The following is an 8,699-nucleotide window of genomic DNA, read 5'->3' on the forward strand; positions in this document are numbered from 1 at the left end:
ACACGACGTTAGAGCGTATGATTTTGGATGTTGAGATAGTAGAACAGGGGGGAGGTGAGTAGGATGTGATTGAGATAGTAGATATAGTTGGGGAGTTTTGTATATTAGGATGTATGAGATAGTAGAACAGGGGAGTTTGAATAGGATGTATGAGATAGTAGAACCGGGGGTAGGTGAGTAAGGGTATGTATTGAGATTTTGTAGAGTTATTAGTGGTTGGTGGTTGTGAATTGGATTGTATGAAGATAGTGAGATCACATTGGTGGGAGGTGAGTAGGAGTGTATGTGAGGATTGTATGTAATAGGGGGATTGTGTTTGATTTATAATGTTGATTGGTATGATGATAGTAGATTATATGCGGGAGGGTGAGTAAGGATTATGAAGATTACGTAGGATCATCTAGGGGGTATTGGTGAGTTAGGATGATGAGAATGTTAGTGAGAACATGGGGGAGGTGCGAGTTAGGATGTTATGATGTTATGGTTTAGATGGTAGCATGGGGGAGGTGGAGAGGCAGAAAGGGACAGAAGGAGGGGAAATAATACGAGTGTGGGGTTAGGTCAATAGGGTTTCGGAGCTGTATTGAGTGGCCGAATATGGGTTACATGCGTTACTGCGGTGTGTGTCTGTTGCAGTGCTTTTAAATGAGTTTTGGGTGCGTTGTGTCGCAGAGGCCCGAGACAGATTGGATCCCGTGACACCTCTCTGTTCAGGAGTGTGGGTGTCAGTTTTTCTTAGAGGAGCTTTGTGAGCAGAGATATCACTATGGGAGGTGAGTGGACATCAGCCAGTTGTGTCTCTGTCGCTTCTGATCTGTCCAGTTGTAAGACTGGTCCGTGTCCTGGTTATGAACAAGACGAGTCCTTATACCGACTTTATTTCGATATATTGATGGTTTAAGCTAGATGTAGTCTTAGAATAGTGCTAGAATTGCGGGTTCAGTGTTTTCTGTAAGAGTATCCTCACTAGTATTCAGTTATATCTAGTAAAGCATGTCAGAATTTATATTTCTAGTGGTTTTGTATGTTTGGTGGAGTATTGGTTCTGGTTAATATGTATTAGATCTAACATGTGATTGGTTAGTGGTTGCAGTAACAATAGAATTGGTTGATATGCGCGACTTTTCTTCTCTTCGTCTTGGGTCTCTTGTTGTGGTGTGGCATGGAAAGGATCAGTGGAGTTCGATTCACTCCCTATGAAGAGGAATGATTTAGAAGATTGGTAGGAAGGAGAGGAACCTGTTATTCTAGTTGTCACAGTTATGTTTTTTGTCCTCTGAGTCTTCAGATTCCACTCTCGCAAAGAGTATGATGGGTTTGGTGATGTCTTTTAGGTATTATGGTGGTTTTAAGATGGCACATGGTCTGTCTGTCTGTCTGTCTTCGTCTTGTCTGTCTGTCGTGTCTCGTCTGGTCTGTCTGTCTGTCTGTCTGTCTGTCTGTCTGTCCTGTCTGTCTGTCCTGTCTGTCTGTCTGTCTGTCTGTACCTGTCTGTCTGTTGTCGTCTGTCTGTGGGCTGTGTTTGTCCTGTCGTGTTCTGGTCTGTCTGTCTGTGTTTGGTCTGTGTCTGTTGTGTGTGTGTGTGGTGTGCTGTTGTTGTGTGTGGTTGTGTGTGGTGGTTCTCGTGTGATGTGTGTTGTTCTTCTGTGTTGTGTCTCTTGTGTTGTGTCTGTGGTCTCTTTGTTCTTGTGTTGTGTTTGTCTGGTGTGTGCTCTGTTGTTGTGGTTTCTGTGTGTTCTCTGTGTTGGGTGTTCTGTGTCTTCTGTGTTTGTTGTGGTGTGTTGTGTGTGTTCTGGTTTATTGTTTGTGTTGTGTTCTTGGTCCTGTGAAGGACTATTGTTTGTCTGTATTTGAGCAGGTTTGTGTTACTGTAGGGTAGAGTTTTGTCCCCTTAAAGGATGGACCCAGGTTATTAGTTGTCGTTATTTTAACCATCAGTGTAGTTCTCAAAACTTTGGGCTCTCAACTTTTGTATTATTTGGATGATAAGGGTCAACAAACATTAGATATCATTTAAAACTCGGAGCTGGTGGGTTGTGGATGAGGTTGCTGCGTTTGTGTGCAGGGTTATGTTATTAAGAGTAGACGAGAGAGGAAGTTGATGTTGGGAATTTGCAGTGTCAGCCTGGTGTTAGCAGAGGAAACTTACACACTGTGATGTCGGTTGGTGGGTGTGTGTGTGTGTGTGTGTGTGGTGTGTGTTGTGTGGTGTGTGTTGTTTGTGTGTGTGCTGTGCTGTTGTTGTTTGTGTTGTGTGCTGTGTGTTGTTGTTGGTTTGGGTGCGGGTTGCTGGTGGCGTTTGCGTTGGTTTGCGTTTGCGTTGCGGTATTGCGTTCGTGCGTTTGGTTTTGCGTGCGTTGCGTGCGTTGTTGTTCGTGTTCGTTCGCTTTGTGTTGGTTGTGTTGTGTGTGTGTTGTGTTTGTTATGAGGGGGGAAAACTCACACAAAGGCTTTCTCACGTTCCTGTTTGACAGCTTGTTGAAGTCTGGTGTTTTCAGTTATCATTGGTTCTTGGGTTGCCGCTTTTTCTTTTGACCTGTGTTCTTGTACTTGGCTATGTGTTCCTTTTTTTGTGGGATCACTACAGATGAAGAGATGCATGGGGTCTCACAGAGAGAGAGAGAGAGAGAGAAGCGCGTAGATGAATTGAGAGAGGACGAAGAGAGAGAGAGAGAGAGGAGTAGTGAGAGAGAGAGTAAAGAGTAGACATGGACATTATTTGAGCTGAAGGACGTTGAATGACTTCTACCTGGAAGTGTGAGTTTACTTGAGTATTTTATAAGATTAGTGACGAATGTAGAGTTGAGAGATGAGAGAGATGGATGAACCAGAGTGAGAGATCAGGAGATGATGGGAGATAGTTCAGTATGTTTTGGAATAGAGAGCTGAACCTGAGGAGGATTGATATAGAGATGAGAGAAACCAGAGTGAGTAGAGAAGTAGATGTAGATTTAGAGAAGATAATGAGAGGGGGAGTGGATGTGTTGAGAGAGAGGAGGTGGGGCGAGATATGTAAGGTTGTAGGGTATGATGGTTTGGAAAGAAGAGAGGGAGGGAGAGTGTATGGTGATGAAAGGTAGTAGGCGAGTAGATGGGAGGGGGTGAGAAAGTAGTAGGTTGAGGTAGAGTTTGAGTGGAGAGAGGTATGAGGCGGGGAGTAGGGAGGTGAGAGTGAGGTAGTTGGATGAGTTAGTATTGAGAGAGAGAAGAGAAGGTAGGGTGTAGTATCATGAGATGTTAATTGGGAGGGATAGATGAGTCGTAGAGAAGGAGTGGAGGATAGGGTGGAAAGTGAGAGGAGAGAGAAAGGGAGGGATGAGAGGGATGATGCGAAGATTGTAGAGAGAGATGTCACGGAGAGGGTAAGGATGAGAGAGAGGTGTGGTTTAGGGGAGGGAGAAAGAACGAGTAGTTGAGGTGGTGAAGAGTTTGAGTTGTCTATATGTGGTGTGTTTGTGATGGGATGATAACGAGACACGAGAGATAGAGAGCGGGGGAGAGATTGAGATGTAGTGGAGAAGAGAGTGATGAGGTGATGAGAGAGGGAGGGGGAGGGAGAGAAAGGGAGAGGAGAGGGCAGAGGGAGGGAGAGACCCAAGAGAGAGAGAGAGCGGCAGAGGAGGAGGGAGAAAGAGAGAGAGGGGGAGGGGAGGGAAAAGAGAGAGTGAGGGGCGAGAGGGGTAGGAAGAATAGAGAGCGGAGAGCGGCGAGAGAGATGAGAATGGAGTGAGAGAAAGAGAGGGGAGAGGGAGGATAGAGAGGGAGGGAGGAGAGAGGTGAGGTTAATAGCTGAGAGGGAGACGGGGCAGAGAGAGGGCGGGAGAGAGGGGAAGAGAGGGAAAGGGCGTAGAGTTAGAGGGAGGGTGAGAGATGGAGGGGGATTTGCGATGGAGAAAGTAGAGAAGGAGAAGAGTGAGAGAGAGGAGAGAGAGGGGGGGACACGAAGAGAGAAGACAGGGGATGGAGAGAGCGAGAAGTTAGATGGGGAGGGAGAGAGAGGAGGTGTATGAGCATGAGAGCGACGGAGAGAATAATTGGGAGGGGAGAGAAGGAGAGAGAGGGAAGAGAGATTAGAGGTTGAAAGAGCGAGTGATGATTAAAGAAGGGGAGGGAGAGAGCGAGGAGCTAAGGGTGGGAGAGAGCGAGAAAGGAGAGAGGCCAAGAAGTGAGAGAGAGCAAGAGAGAGTAGGAGGCGAGGGTTAGAGAGAGGGAGGATGAGAGAGAGGGAGAGGGAGCGAGAGTCCAGAGGAGGGTATGAAATGCAAGAGAGAGGCAGAGAGCGAGAGAGACGGAAGAGAGAGAGGAGGGGCGAGAGAGAGGGGGGGGACAGAGATGAGAGTGGGGATGAGAGCGAGAGAAGAGAGGGGGAGGGCAGAGAATGGAGAGAGTAGAGGAAGAGGTAGAGGGAGGGAGAGGGAGGAGAGAGGGTGAGATGGTGTGATGATCGAGAAGAAAGATAGAGGAGGCGGAGATAAATGGAGGAGAGAAACTGTCTGTGGTGTGAGTAGCTGGATAGGAGTACTGATCTTAGTCTGTGGTCTGAACACATGATGTCCTTCTACAGTAAGATTATGTTGACGTCTGTATGTTTTACCGCACAGCTACCAATGTTTAATGCAAGTAATTGGGTTCTAACCGCGCTAATGTTAATGTTGTAAATGTGATGTGTCTTCAACCACAGCTGCCAAATGTTAAAGTAACAGTATGTATGGTGCTTACCGGCACAGCGTGCCAATGTTAAATGTACAGTAATGTGTGTGTCTTACCGAGCACAGCTGCCAATGTTAAATGTAGTGTAGTTCACGGCACACTGCCAATGTTAATGTAGTAATGTGGCTTACCGGCACAGCTGCCAATGTTAAATGTACAGTAATGTTTGGTGTCTTACGGCACAGCTTGCCAATGTAAATGTACAGTTAATGTGGTGTGTCTTACGGCACAGCTGCCAATGTTAAATGTACAGTAATGTAATGTGTCTTACCGGCACAGCTGCCAATGTTAACATGTACAGTAATGTGTGTGTCTTACCGGCACAGCTGCAATGTTAAATGTACAGACTGTGGTGTGTTTACCGGCACAGCTTGCCAATGTTTAAAATGTCAGTAAGTGGTGTGTCTTTACCGGCAGCAGCTGCCATGTTAAATGTAACAGTAATGTGTGTGTCTTCCCGGCACAGCTGCCATGTTAAATGTACAAGTATATGTATGTGTCTACCGGCACAGTGCCAATGTTAAATGTACGTAATGTTGTGGTGGTTACCGGCACAGCTGCCATGTTAAATGTATGCAGTAGTATGTGTCTTTACCGCACAGCTGCCATTAAGAGAAAGCTGCAGAAACACTGGTGTCCTCCTTTGCTGCCTTTTTTAAATCTTTTCGGACTGGGAGAAAATGATCAGTAAAGATACAGTTACTTTAACACTATACTTCACGCCTTTTAATAATACTGGTGTGTAGTAATGTACAGTCCAACATGTGCCCAGAGCAGAGGGGACCATCTCACCTGGTCCGCTAGTGTCTGGGGGGAGGAGTAGCCGATCCTTGCAGCCGTGACGGCCACACACATCCAGCCTCTGGCACTCAGCTCCAACACATGGCCAGAGGGAGGTACCCGATATAGGTGTCTTCTCACTGGCCACAGAAATATAAATAACTCCTTATTATTTTAAGCATATGGAGTGGACAGACAGACAGAACAGACACGACAGACAGACAGACCGACAGACAGACAGACAGACAGACAGACCAGACAGACAGAGACAGACAAGACAGACAGACAGACGACAGACAGACAGACAGACATGACAGACAGACAGACAAGACAGACAGACAGACAGACGCGACAGACAGACGACAGACGACAGACAGACAGACAGACAGATAGACAGACAGGCAATAGTCCAACATACGATCGTCTTTTCAATAAACTTGCATGACAAAACTATATGCATAAAAAGGTTTACCACAATTAAACAACAAAATCCACAAAGCACTGCAGTAAGATGTCCTTCTGTTTCGAGATCAACATGCTGTTGCTCTCTGAGGGTAACGATCTGACCCTCTCTCCCATCTTCTTTTCCCATTTCCCTCTTTCCCTCTCTCCCCCAATCCTGTTTCTCCCAGAGACAGTGAGAGTTTTTTTGAACAAGAAGCACAGCCTTAACACACGCTTCTGCACGTGCTCAGTTGACACAAAGGCCCCAATCAAGGAAGTTGTCCTTATAGATCACTTTGGAGTGTTTTCCTTTCAAATGTCAGCGTTGGAAATGGGACCTACTATAATGACAGCCTGAGATCAGTCAAGAGCATAGACCAGGACCATGATGGAGATCTTCCTCTTAAGCACAGCTCCAGCTGGGAAAAAAGGGCTATGTAAACTTTCATCTTCCCCTTGAGAAGGTTCAACACTTTGGAAGTCCAGCAGCCTGGACTGTAAAACTTCTTCCACAGTGGTATTCCCTGATTCAGCAAATTCTGCTTATTAAGAAAATGGTGGATAGTAGTTTTGGTACTGGAGGAAGGTGACGGTATGTAAAGGCCCAGGAGCGGTGGTAAGGTTGGCAGGTTTTGTGGTACTTACCCAGGTTGGGTATCTTTCGCCATGCAGTGATGCCAGCAAATGATGTTTGCTAAGGGAGATCATGACCTCCTTGGGTACCAGTGGAGGCCGCGCTGGTTGTTACATGATGCAGCGATGTCAGACGGCACGGGCTGGTGTTACGCTCCTGATACAACTAACAAACAACACACACGACACACACACAACACACACACACACACACCACACACACAACCACACACACACACACACACACACACACACACACACACACACACACACCACACACACACACACAGCACCACACACACACACACACACACAGAACACACACACACACACACACACACACACACACACACACACACACACAGGAAACAAATTAGTTAATGGCATGAAAGCATGTTTTTGTAAATTTTCACCATATTGTAGGAAAAGGGAGTTCATGGGAGATCAGAAGATATGGTGCAGGTCAGGACAATAAATGGAGGAGGCTTGTTAAGTCCATGTTAGGATATATAGTCTGGGATGTGAAGTCTGTAGGCAAAGGTCCTGGGAAGATATGGGTGTCGTTAAACAAGATTGGGGCAGAGGAAGTGGAATAAAACACACATAATGATGAATATCTAAAGGAGAAGAAGAATGGAACATTCCTAATGGAATGAAGAGGAACATCAGTCAGGTGAAACATGGAAACACATTAAACACAATGGCACCATTTAGTAAACGTCCTTCAGCCTCTTGGCACTCAGGATACGATATGTCTAAGAGCTGTGTTACTGCCAATAACACCATCTACCTCTCTCTCTCTTTCTGCTATCTGCCTCTATCTCTCTCTATGCCTCTCTCTCCCTCCCTATGGCTCTCTCCCTCTGCTCTCTCTCTTCTCAGAGTTTTGGCTGTGTTAACTGTCTGTCATCTGTTCAATTGAAGTAAAGCATCTCCTCCCCAACAGCCCACTTCAAATGTTTGGGCTTAAGTTCTCCAAGACATGTACATCTTGTCTAGGCTTGCCAAAAAGCCACTCGGAAGTTATATTATGTCATTCAATGTGGATTCTGACAATGTGGAAAGGAGTGAGATGATTCTAGATTATGTAGGTTTCTTAAACTATGGGTCGGGACCCAAAGTGGGCCCTGGGCATGTGAGAGGTGTGTGTTAAGATTACATCTACAATCACACAGTATTCTTCTACATTTGGGTTGCTTTGGAGGATGATTTGGGTCACGAGCAATTTAAAAAAAAGTATAATCGCTGTTCTAGATTATATAAGAAACAACAGTAAACAGTTTTCTCTGTTGTCCTCATGTGGAAAATTAAGACGTGTTTTCGATTGTTGTTTTAGGGCTGGGGGGGGATAAATATTTCCAAGACGTCACCAGCGGGTGCAGAAAAAACAACCAACACAGAAGACATGCAAGACAGAGAGAAAGAAGGGAGCAAAAGAGATAGAGAGAGGAGAGGGACGTGACTTGGAGTCTGCGAGAGGAGGAGCCTTGTACGACACACTGGGTTGAGACCAGACCAACACACTGGGTAATAGACACAGACCAACACACTGTGTTAGAGACACAGACCAACACACTGTTTCAGAGACACAGACCAACACACGTTTCGAGAACACAGACCACCACACTGGGTTATAGACACAGAACGACACACTGGTTAGAGACACAGACCAACACACTGGGTAATAGACACAGACCAACACCTGTGTTAGAGACACAGACCAACACACTGGGTTAGAGACACAGACAACACACCTGTGTTAGAGACACAGAACGACACACTGGGTTAGAGACACAGACCAACACACTGGGGAATAGACACAGACCAACACACTGTGTTAGAGACACAGACCAACACACTGTTTCAGAGACACAGACCAACACACTGTGTTAGAGAAACAGAAGAAAACGGGACACAACCATGGGTTAGAGACAAAAAAAACAGAAAGACCAACACACTGGGTAATAGACCACAGACCAAACACTGTGTTAGAGACACAGACCAACACACTGGTTAGAGACACAGACCAACACACTGGGTATAGACACAGAACGACACACTGGGTTAGAGACTGACCAACATGCTGGTTTAGAGAGAGACAACATACTGGGTTAGAGACACAGACGAACACA

General features: G+C 45.9%; 1 pseudogene; it reads right to left on the reverse strand.

Annotated features, from left to right (window-relative positions):
• LOC111957991 (uncharacterized) overlaps positions 1 to 8,699 on the reverse strand; it is a 35,255-nt pseudogene that overhangs the window by 13,290 nt on the left and 13,266 nt on the right.

Source organism: Salvelinus sp. IW2-2015, linkage group LG4p (genome assembly GCF_002910315.2).
Source record: "Salvelinus sp. IW2-2015 linkage group LG4p, ASM291031v2, whole genome shotgun sequence".
Classification (NCBI taxonomy): domain Eukaryota; kingdom Metazoa; phylum Chordata; class Actinopteri; order Salmoniformes; family Salmonidae; genus Salvelinus; species Salvelinus sp. IW2-2015.